This window comes from Canis lupus, chromosome 36 (assembly GCF_011100685.1).
Source record: "Canis lupus familiaris isolate Mischka breed German Shepherd chromosome 36, alternate assembly UU_Cfam_GSD_1.0, whole genome shotgun sequence".
Classification (NCBI taxonomy): domain Eukaryota; kingdom Metazoa; phylum Chordata; class Mammalia; order Carnivora; family Canidae; genus Canis; species Canis lupus.
This window is the reverse complement of record NC_049257.1, coordinates 4,978,833-4,989,678: the sequence shown is the minus strand read 5'-3', so window position 1 is coordinate 4,989,678 and position 10,846 is coordinate 4,978,833. Positions and strand designations below refer to the sequence as shown.

At 42.8% G+C, this 10,846-nt stretch overlaps 1 long non-coding RNA gene across 2 annotated transcripts in view; it reads right to left on the bottom strand.

Moving 5' to 3' along the window:
* Window positions 1-2,231: 2,231 nt before the first annotated feature.
* LOC111094227 overlaps window positions 2,232-10,846 on the bottom strand; it is a 30,251-nt gene continuing 21,636 nt past the window's right edge. For both annotated transcript variants that reach the window (XR_005384577.1, XR_005384576.1), the window contains one exon: window positions 2,232-3,619. This is a non-coding gene — a long non-coding RNA (uncharacterized LOC111094227). The remainder of the gene's footprint in view (window positions 3,620-10,846) is intronic.

Below are 10,846 nucleotides of genomic sequence, written 5' to 3'. Positions count from 1 at the left end.
GCCTGTGTCTCTGCCTCTCTCTCTCTCTCTCTCTCTCCCCCTCTGTATCTCTCATGAATAAGTAAATAAAAAATCTTAAAAATAAATAAATAAACCAGAAATTTTTTTTGGAATTTTTTTGAAAACTAGCCGTCAGTATGTGCTCAGGACCCACAGGAGTTGAATGAGCTAAAGAAAACTGGACTGGCTCGAAGCGCCCACCGGGAGGAGGGGTTCCGCGGGCTCCCTTGGCTTGGGAACAGGCCCCTGCCAGCAGGAGGTCTGGGGGGCCATGGGGACAGCAGGCCTTCTGCGGGGAATTAAAAGTGAGGGCCCGTCCCTGGTGGACGCTGGCGGCTCCCCGAGACGCGACACTGAGGGGACGCGGGCGGCGGACTGTCTCCCTCCCGAGCACTTGTCACCTGCCCCCCCCCTCTGGGTCCCGCCGCCCCTCGAGCCTCAGCAGGTGCTCCCCGCGGCGTCCGCGACCCCGGCCCGGCCTGCGGGGCAGAGGCCCCCGCGCATCCTGACGCCCGTGACGCGGCTGGCGGGCCCTCCCGGCCCCGGTGCGTGCGGTCCACCCGCGCCGCCTCTCCCCGCCCCGGAGGGAGCACCGGGCGCATCTGCCCGCTTCTGGGTGGGCACGAGCTCCGCGCCCCGGGACCAGCCACGAGCCCCGCAGGCTGCCGCGGGGGCTGGTGCGATGCAAGGTCCTAGGGCCTGTAGGGCTCTTCTGGCCGTCGCTTGCTGCTAGGTTGCAAATTCTTTTTGACAAATCCCCAATATTTGCATGTATCAGATTGATTTTATATAAAAGCCTAATACTTAATTTATTCATCAGATTGGAAATGAGACCAGGAATTGAACCAGACGCTGGAAATTCAAGAGAAAGAAGATACAGACCCTTCCGATTTGCTGGGAGTCGTTTTGCTCGTGGGTAGTAGGAACCCAACTGAAAGTAGCTTAAACAAACAAACAAACAAACAAAAATGTGCTGACTCGTGTACCTGAAAGTCTGAGCATACATTTCAGGCATGGATGGACCAAGGTGCTCCAATTATTTCATCGGGGCTCCTTCTCCTCTTTCCATCCTGCTCATCTTTCGCTCTGTGCGCTGGCCCCACTTGCCCTTACTAAACACGCAGCCTCCTCCGACATAACCTGAACCGATGGCTGCAAGAAGCTTCAGCTTACGTCATTCTTTTTTTTTTTTAAGATTTTATTTATTCATTCATGATAGACACAGAGAGAGAGCGGCAGAGACATAGGCAGAGGGAGAAGCAGGCTCCCTGCAGGGAGCCCAATGTGGGACTCGATCCCAGGTCTCCAGGATCACACTCTGAGCCAAAGGCAGACGCTCAACTGATGAGCCACCCAGGGATCCCCAGATTACATCATTCTTAGAGATCAAAATAGCAGAGGACTAGAGACCCTCTCTCCCTCGGAATCCACCGATCAAAATTTAAAGATTTTGATTGGCTGCAGTTGATGACATTTGATTGGCCACTCTGGCCAGGAGATTATTCAAATTGGCCATGTTTCGGTTACCTGCTTCCCCCTCAGATGACAGAGGTTGGACTCCAGCTGTACAACATGAAATGCATTCCCCACACAGAGAAAGGGGTGAGGATAGAGAAAAACAACAGACATGCACTGTGGTAGCCGGCCTCGAGGAGGACCCCAGGTGAATATTTACATCCTTGCGTCATCTTCCAGGCTATACCACAGCTAGCCTGTGAGACCAATAGAATCCGCACAAACGATGGTTTGTGACTTTCAAGACTAAGTCATAAAAGAATAGTGTGGTTCGGGATCCCTGGGTGGCGCAGCGGTTTGGCGCCTGCCTTTGGCCCAGGGCGTGATCCTGGAGATCCGGGATCAAATCCCACGTCAGGCTCCCGGTGCATGGAGCCTGCTTCTCCCTCTGCCTGTGTCTCTGCCTCTCTCTCTCTCACTGTGTGCCTATCATGAATAAATAAAAATTAAAAAAAAAAAAAAAAAAAAAAGAATAGTCTGGTTGTAGTTAACGCAGTGGTTCGTCAGAATCACATAGAGGCTGGGCAGCCCGGTTGCTCAGCGCTTTAGCACCGCCTTCAGCCCAGGGCCTGGTCCTGGAGACCCGGGATCGAGTCCCACATCGGGCTCCCTGCGTGGAGCTGCTTCTCCCTCTGCCTGTGTCTCTGCCTCTCTCTCTCTGTGTCTATCATGAATAAATAAATATAATCTTAAAAAAAAAAAAGGAATCACACGGAAGACTTAAAAAATATACAGATACTCAAATCCTAGCCCTAAAGAATGCAATGACTAGGAATCTCTGGTTTGGGTTTGCGAGGTTGTTTTTGGTTTTTGGTTGCTTGATTAGCTGGTTGCCATCAAGACATGTGTCTGCTGCAGTGTCTTTTGGTATGGTCTTTGGACCACATGCTGCAGAAAGCAGAAAACATAGGCTCTTGGGGCCAAATCAATCCTAATGAAATAGGATATGAATGAGCAGATAGAGTGGAGTCCAAGGATCTGCATTTTAACAAACTCTTTAGGAAACCTTATGCACATTAGTGTATTAATGTGTAAACTTGAGAGATGGGTGACTTGTGGAAAACCCAGGAAAGAATTGTTTTGTGGAAATAAGGAGGTTTAAGGAAGTGGTAAATTCAAAATTGTATATATATTTTTGCCATACTGATACAAAAATATGCTTGAATGAAAAGACTAGCAGGAAATACTCCAAAATGGCCATGTTTGTATTATGGTGGTGGCAACTGTAGATACTAGGATTCTGTTTTTGTTTTTGTGTTCTGTAGTGTAAATACATTACCACTATGACTCAGACAATGCTTTTCAGACAGTTTAAGGAGCTGTGTTAATGATGTGGAGAAGTCAAGTTGGACAAGGGTTGAAAAGAGGTCATTGGCCTTAGCAAGTGGGAGGCCATTGGAGACCTTTAGATGAGGGGGTGGAAGCCAGATTACAATGGTTGGATTCAGTGGATGGGGAGGAAGTAGAGGGAGCCAGTATAGACCATTAGTTCAAGAACTTTGGCAGCAAAGGCAAAATTTAAAATAAAAATTTTTTTTTTTTTTTACAAAAAAAAGGACTATAAAATACTTGTTTATTATATAAAATTGGGTAATTCAGAATATTAAGAACAGAATAATAGTCACCCACAATCCCACCACCAATGCCAAACCATGTTAACAGTTTGGCATATTTGTTGAACATTTCTCTTTCACAACAATGCTTTGAGGCAGAGAGAACAGCTCAAAATCATCCACATCATTTTCAGTTGAGGAAACCAAGGCTCAGAAAGAGATATTTTCCTGAGGCACTAACACAGTCCGTGATGAAGTGTTTAGTTTCCATAGTGCCTTGGGTTTCCCCAGTGCTCTGACTTCATTTCCTGGTAGCTCTGCCCCCACCCTACAGCAGAATTGGCCAGGCTAGCTCTTTCCTTGTGCCCTATGGTAGCCTGAACAGATGTTTGAGCTGCAGAGCCCCCGACATTCCACTGCACCCATGGATTTACATTCTCAAATCACCCATTAGGTCAGTTCTCTCTGAGAGTAGGACCCAGCTCTCATTCATCCTGGTATTCCTAGATCCTGGCATAGCGTTCGACACAGAATCATTGCACAAGCCGTTTCTGGAATGACAGATAAAAGGTGGTGTTTGGTACAGTAACTGATGCCGTTTTCATTTTCGGTTTTTCCTGTTCCTCCATAAAAGTCCCCCATTCTGGCAGTGGCTGGGGTGTTCTGTACACAGACTGCCTCCGGGTAAGAAGAACCCAGTAGGATCAGAGTCCAATGATTGGCTTTTGATTTTCAAAAGCTCAGGTGGGGTATAAACCACAGATTTAGAAGACTGACTAGGGGGATCCCTAGGTGGCTCAGCGGTTTAGTGCCTGCCTTTGGCCCAGGGTGTGATCCAGGAGTCCCGGGATCAAGTCCCATGTCCGGCTCCCTGCATGGAGCCTGCTTCTCCCTCTGCCTGTGTCTCTGCTTCTCTTTCTCTCTGTATCTCTCATGAATAAATAAATAAAATCTTTAAAAAAGAAGAAGAAGAAGACTGGCTAGAAGGCTGTATTACCCTTGACTAAATACTGTCTAACTGGAAAAAGAAAAGAAAGGAAAAGGAAACAAGTGAGATACTGGTGTGAGTTCCCTCCCAGGAAAGGGGCCTGGTGAATTACTGGTGAATCCCACCCTGCTGAATTCCATTCCAGAATAGAGCTTGCCGAGTTAATAAAACACCGGAACACTCCCTGCTTTGGTGTGGTGTTAGAAGAGTAGGGAAGAAATGGCCACGTGGAGAGTCTAGGCCAGCACACTGTCCAACAGAAATATAATTTGAGCCATGTATGTAATTTTCACTGTTCTAGTTAGTACCTACATTAAACCAAGTAAAAAGAAACTGGTGAAATTGATTTTAATAAAGTATTTTTATTTAACCCAGCATATTCAAATATTATTGTTCCAATATGTGATCAATATAGAAATCATTAATGAGATATTTTGTATTCTTTGCACAAAGTGTTTGAAATCTAGTACATGTTCTATAGCCCTAGCACATCCCAATTTGGAGTAGCTATATTTCCGTTATGTATTCAGCAGCCACCTGGAGGTGGAGGAGGCCACATTACATAGCAGGAGTCTGGACAATCAGATGTAAAATGGCCCCATGGAATGCCTAATCTCCCTGCTAAAAATTGGAGCCATAGAATATTTCTGATGTGCTCAGGAATACACTGACAAGGCCCAAAGAGCCAGGGGCCTAAGGACATCATGTTCCAGGCTGATGGGAGATCTAGCACTGATCTGCATGAGCTGAGTGGACAGAGGGCCATCTGGATGTCTCAGTGGATGCCATGGAGTGATAGCAATCCAGGGACCCAAGACCTACCACTCCACATGTGTCTACACTCTGTAAACCTTCAGGAACACGGACACCACCCTGGGGAAAGGTGGAAAGCCCATCCTAACCGTGATTAAGTTTCCACTGTTTAGTGGGATAGGTGCTTCTTCTTTCAAAAGAAGTTCTGTATAGAAAATGAGGTGACACTTATTTTGTGGACTGAGATTCAAACTCATTTCAAAATAATGAATGAGTATAACTAGAAAAAAAAAACAACACCCAAATATCCATCAACTGATGAATGAATACAGTATACCTAAACAATGGGATATTAGCCATAAAGTATTAACTCATGTCACAACATGGATAAGCCTTGAAAATATTATGTTAAATGAAAGCAGCCAGTAACAAAAGGCCATATGTTATGATTCCACTTATTTGAAATGTCTAGGACAGGCAAATATATAACAGAGACAGAAAGTAGATTAGTAGTTGACTAGGGCTGGGGATGTGGAGGGAAGTGGGGTTAACGGCTAGAGGATTTAAAGTTTCTTTTTAGGCAATGACAATGTTTTCAAAGATTGTGGTCATGGTTGGACATATCTGCAAATAGACTAAAACACATTAAATTGTGCTCTTTAAATGGGTGAACTGTATGCTATGTGAGCTATACCTCAATAAAGTTGTTTTAAAAAAAAAAAAGAAAAGAAGGGAAAAGAGTCATGCTCTCTAATTTTGTTTAAAACAAGGAGCAGGGAGCAGGGACGCCTGGGTGGCTCAGGCCTTGAGCGCCGCCTTCAGCCCAGGGCGTGATCCTGGAGTCCCCGGGATCAAGTCCCACATCAGGCTCCCTGCGAGGAGCCTGCTTCTCCTTCTGCCTGTGGCTCTGCTTCTCTCTCTGTGTCTCTCATGAATAAATAAATACAACCTTTAAAAATAAATAAATAAAACAAGGAACAAATATCGCGGGGTTCACATCATTAAATCTAGGCCCTGGATATATGGGGGTTCATTAAGCTATATTCTCTTTACCTCTCTGTATATTTGAAAATTTTTTTAACGAAGAAAGGAGGGTAGTGGTTCCAGTTTAACATCCATGCCCTTGGGCATAAATTTGAGAAGGCATTCCCTTGCCTTTACTAATTGCACAATAAAATGGAGGAAGACAGCTTCTTCCTCTCTTTTGTGGGCGCCTGCAATGCAGGGGATTGCCTGAGGGATAGTAAATATTATTTCATTTCCTCTACTCCTGATAAACTTTCTGGGGAGCAGTCAGGTGTTATCTGGAGAAGTTAGCTAATAGAAATGACCCCTCACACTTCCAGGCCACCACAGATGTGAAGGGAGCCCTGCCCTGGCAGAGAGCAGGATCACGGAAGAGATATGCAAAGAAGGGAGCCAGAGGGAGGAAGGAGCAGTGTAGTTGTGGCTTACTGTGAGAAACTGTCACTTATAACAAGAAAATCCCAGAAAACTAAGAGAGTAGAAGATAATTATTTGCTTTATAGAGATATTTCTAGTATTTTATAAAAACATAAAGTTAGGGGCACCTGGGTGGCTCAGTGTTTGAGTGTCTGCCTTTGGCTCAGGTCATGATCCTGGGGTCTCGGGATCAAGTCCCACATCAGGCTTCCTGCATGGAGCCTGCTTCTCCCTCTGTCTGTGTCTCTGCCCCCCTCTCTGTATCTCTCATGAATAAATAAGTAAATAAAATCTTTTTTAAAAACCCATAAAATTGATTTTTTTCAATAATACATGCAAATACACGTAATGATAAAAGCCAATAGTTGTATAGTGCTATATCCATTGTTCCACTTTCCATATAATTAACTCATTCAAGCCTCATTATAATCCTCATTTTACAGCTGAGACCCTTGCAGGCTGAAAACCCACACAACTAAAGGACACACCAAGGCTTCCAGTACCATGCTCCTAACTGCTACACTTGACCGTCCCCCTCAATAAGATACGGAAGGGCTGCTCCCCTCCCCAGAAGCCACCACTGCTACCAGCTTCCTGGGGATCCTTCCAGAAGACAGATAATTCAAGGAAACTTTTCTTTTGAAGGCTCATTCAAGCCCCCTTTTCAATCCACAGTTTGGAAAATGGATTCACATGCTCCTTTGCATCACACAGTTAGTTCTGACCCATAAACGGTGAAGTCCCGCAGGCCCCGCAGAGAGGCACAGCCTGTTACACAGCCACCTGTAAGCCTACAGACCCACAAACAAGGGGCCTCTGATTTACTAGGCTTCTCCCCGCTGGTCCGCAGAGCAGTTAATCTTCTGCCCGGGGGCAGCGTTTGACAGCTCCCAAAGGTCCCGTGAAGTACTCTTTTCAAAGTAAAATTCTCAATCAAATAAACTTGAAACAGACTTGGTCTGGATCCAGGTACAGACCTGGCCCCCGCTCTGCCCCCAGGCAGCAGTTGGCTACACTTCACTTCCTGGGTTTTTTGAATCCTCTGGTGCAGACTACGGTTTTCCTTCAATAAAACAGTGATTTAAAACCTTCATTCTTCCTGTTTTAAAACTGTGCCAAGGCATAATCATTCTGTCTTCACCAAGGAGTACACAAAAATCAACCAGGGCTTTACAGTCACTCCCATGGGGGACTGTCAGCTAAATACTCTCTTAAACCCACCCATCTGCTTTTTGAAAAATCTCTTACTTTTATCCAATTAGAACTATTTTTTTCATTCCTTCCCCCCCCCCCCCGGAAATTTTAATTCGAAGCATTCAGTTTCCTTTTAGACATTCAGATTATTCCTGCTCTTATGTGGATGCCTACAGGTTCTCCCTACCTCTACCAGGGATTTCAGTGGTTTTGATGGTGACATAAAAAGGAAAGTTTTCTTTTCTCTCTGTAAACTCTGACTAAAATAAAACAATGCAAAGGATGAGTTCTTGTGGTGTAGTGGCAGGGGAAGTATTTGTGAGAGGCAAAGGTGTACAGTAAATTTCTAATACCTCCACGATTTAGATTAATGATATTCAGACAAAGTTTGGAACAACCATAAATAAGTAATGAAGAGCATTGTGGATCTTCATCTCAGCCCACAAGTGCAAAGTTAAAGGCTGTCTTTCCATCTGATTGAGCAATCTCAGATGAAATACCAATTCTATTAATTCACTTAGCAAATAGTTACTAAGAACCTCCTCTGTTCAAAGCATTATTTTTTTAAAAGATTTTATTTATGTATTCATGAGAGACACAGAGAGGGAGAGAAAGGCAGACACACAGGCAGAGGGAGAAGCAGGCTCCATGCAGGGAGCCCAATCCCAGGACCCCAGGATCACACCCTGAGCCAAAGGCAGATGCTCAACCGCTGAGCTACCCAAGTGTCCCTGTTCAAAGCATTATTAATAAGGGTAATAGAAACTTTCTTTGGTTATCAGAACAATTTATTTATAAGACACTACAATTCCAGATAATTAAGAATAGCTCAAATGCCTTAGTATATAAGATGCTGTGGAGAGTGATTTTATTACACTTTTGCATTGTCTTTCAGCGTTTTCTAGCTATAAAATTGTTAAAATATAGATTTCTAAAAATGGCAAAACCATGACTCTCAAGCAAATATAAGATGAACCCATGTTAAAGATTTTACTTAATTTATTATTTAGTGGAGAGATTGGAAATAAAGTATAACTAGTTGAAAGGAAAAGTCAAAAGAACCACCATTTTATTATTTATTTATTTATTTATTTAAAGATTTTATTTATTTATTCATGATAGTCACACAGAGAGACAGAGAGGCAGAGACACAGGCAGAGGGAGAAGCAGGCTCCACGCAGGGAGCCCGACGCGGGACTCGATCCGGAGTCTCCAGGATCGCGCCCCGGGCCAAAGGCAGGCGCCAAACCTCTGCGCCACCCAGGGATCCCAGAACCACCATTTTAGAGCAAAGAAATGTTAAAATGAATTTATAAAGGGACACAAAACTGGCATTTTTCACTGGGGTGAAGGGGTGTGGGGGAAGTCAATTTAAACTCCCATACCATAATTCTACTATAGAATTTATTTGCATGACAATAAATAATTATTTTGCATTGCTATCACATATCTACAAATTGAGTTATAAAATAGCTCAGTGAAAAATCTGGAATCAGATAAAGCAGTACAGTATAGAAGTATAATTGACATATAGTATCCTGTTAATTTCAGGTGTACAAAATTCGACATTTTCATGTATTATGAAATGATCTCCATGATAAGATACCATCTGTCACCATACAAAGTAATTATAATATTATTTGACTATATTCCTTATGCTGTACATTTTTTAAAAATTTTTTTAAAATTTATTTATTCATGATAGTCACACAGAGAGAGAGAGAGAGAGGCAGAGACACAGGCAGAGGGAGAAGCAGGCTCCATGCACCAGGAGCCCGATGTGGGATTCGATCCCGGGTCTCCAGGATCGTGCCCTGGGCCAAAGGCAGGCGCCAAACCGCTGCGCCACCCAGGGATCCATGCTGTACATTATATCCTGGTGACTTATTTATTTCATAACTGGAAGTTTGTACCTCAATCCCCTTCAACTCCAACTCATCCTCCTTCTGGTAACCAATTCCTGAATCTGCTATGAGTCTGTTTCTGTTTTGCTTTGTTTTTTAGGTTCCTCACATAAATGAGAGCAATATTCCAGTATAGAAGTGAAAGTGCCTGATTCCAAAGCTTTCAACAGTTTTCAAAAAATATTTAAGGTAACATTTTAAAAAATTAATACGTAGTAAAATTGACATTTTTGTTGATATGCAGTTCTACGAATTTTAACACATGTATAGATTCGTGTAACCACAACCAGAGTCAAGATACAGGACTGTTCTATCACCCCTCAAATCTCCCAGTGCTATTCCTCTGTAGTCCTATCCTTTCCCTACCCCTGGCAACCCCTGTCTGTTCTCTGTGACCATACTTTTGTCTTTTTGAGAATATCAAAATAATGGAATCACAGAGTACGTAACCTTTGAAGGAATTTTTGAAATTAACACAAAAAGTTGTAAAAAATAGTGCATAGAGATCCTGATACTCTTCACACAGTTCTCCCAATGTTGGAATCTTAACCTAACGACAGTGCAATTATCAAACCCAGGAAACTGACCTTGGTGCGATCCATGGCCCTCATTCCCTGTTCATCAGTTTTGCATGCATTCATTTGTGGGTGCATATACAGTTCTATACAACTTTATGACGTGTGGATTTGTGTAACCACCACCACAATTGAGACACAGAATTATTCCATCACTGCCAAATTCCTTGTCTTATCCCCTTATAGTCACAATTTTTGGAAACCTTTCTTTATATATCCTCCCTCACACACATACACTTTAAAAAAAGACCTAGTATAATATAATTAAGCAGAACAATCCAACTCTTTTTTTGTAATGTTTATTTTGCTTTTTACTGACATGATTACTTTTAGAAATAGAGAATATGAGAGTTGTCTGGGTGCCTCAGCCAGTTAAGCATCTGCCTTTGGCTCAGGTCATGATCTTGATTGAGCCCCGGGTTGGGTTCCCTGCTCTCTCTCCTGACCACTCTCTTAATCTCTTAAATAAATGAATAAAATCTTTTCTTAAAAAAAGAAATAGATAATAAGATAATAAATAATATAATAAAAATGTCACTTTGAGGGTTTTTTGCTATTATTTTTATGTTGTAACTAGTACTGAAAATAATTTGGTCACATAGAAAGGATATGTTAAAAAGTGGTCTATCCCAGGTAGATCACTACGTGATGTGGGTCATTATTTGGAAACCAGGAACTTGGACTTTCCCAGGCATCAAGATATGCAGTAGTTTATCACTAAAAATGAGTTCAAGCTCTCTTACAGCTGTTGAGTCAAATGGCAGAAACTTAAAATAATTTTTCCTCCTCAGTACTTTTTATTTTAAAAAATTGTAATAAAAAGTATAACATGTTAAACCTATAAAAATGTCATATTTTGGCAGCAAATAGATGAACTATGGAAATGGAGTAAGTCAAATCTGTCTTTAAGTTTGAAAAGAC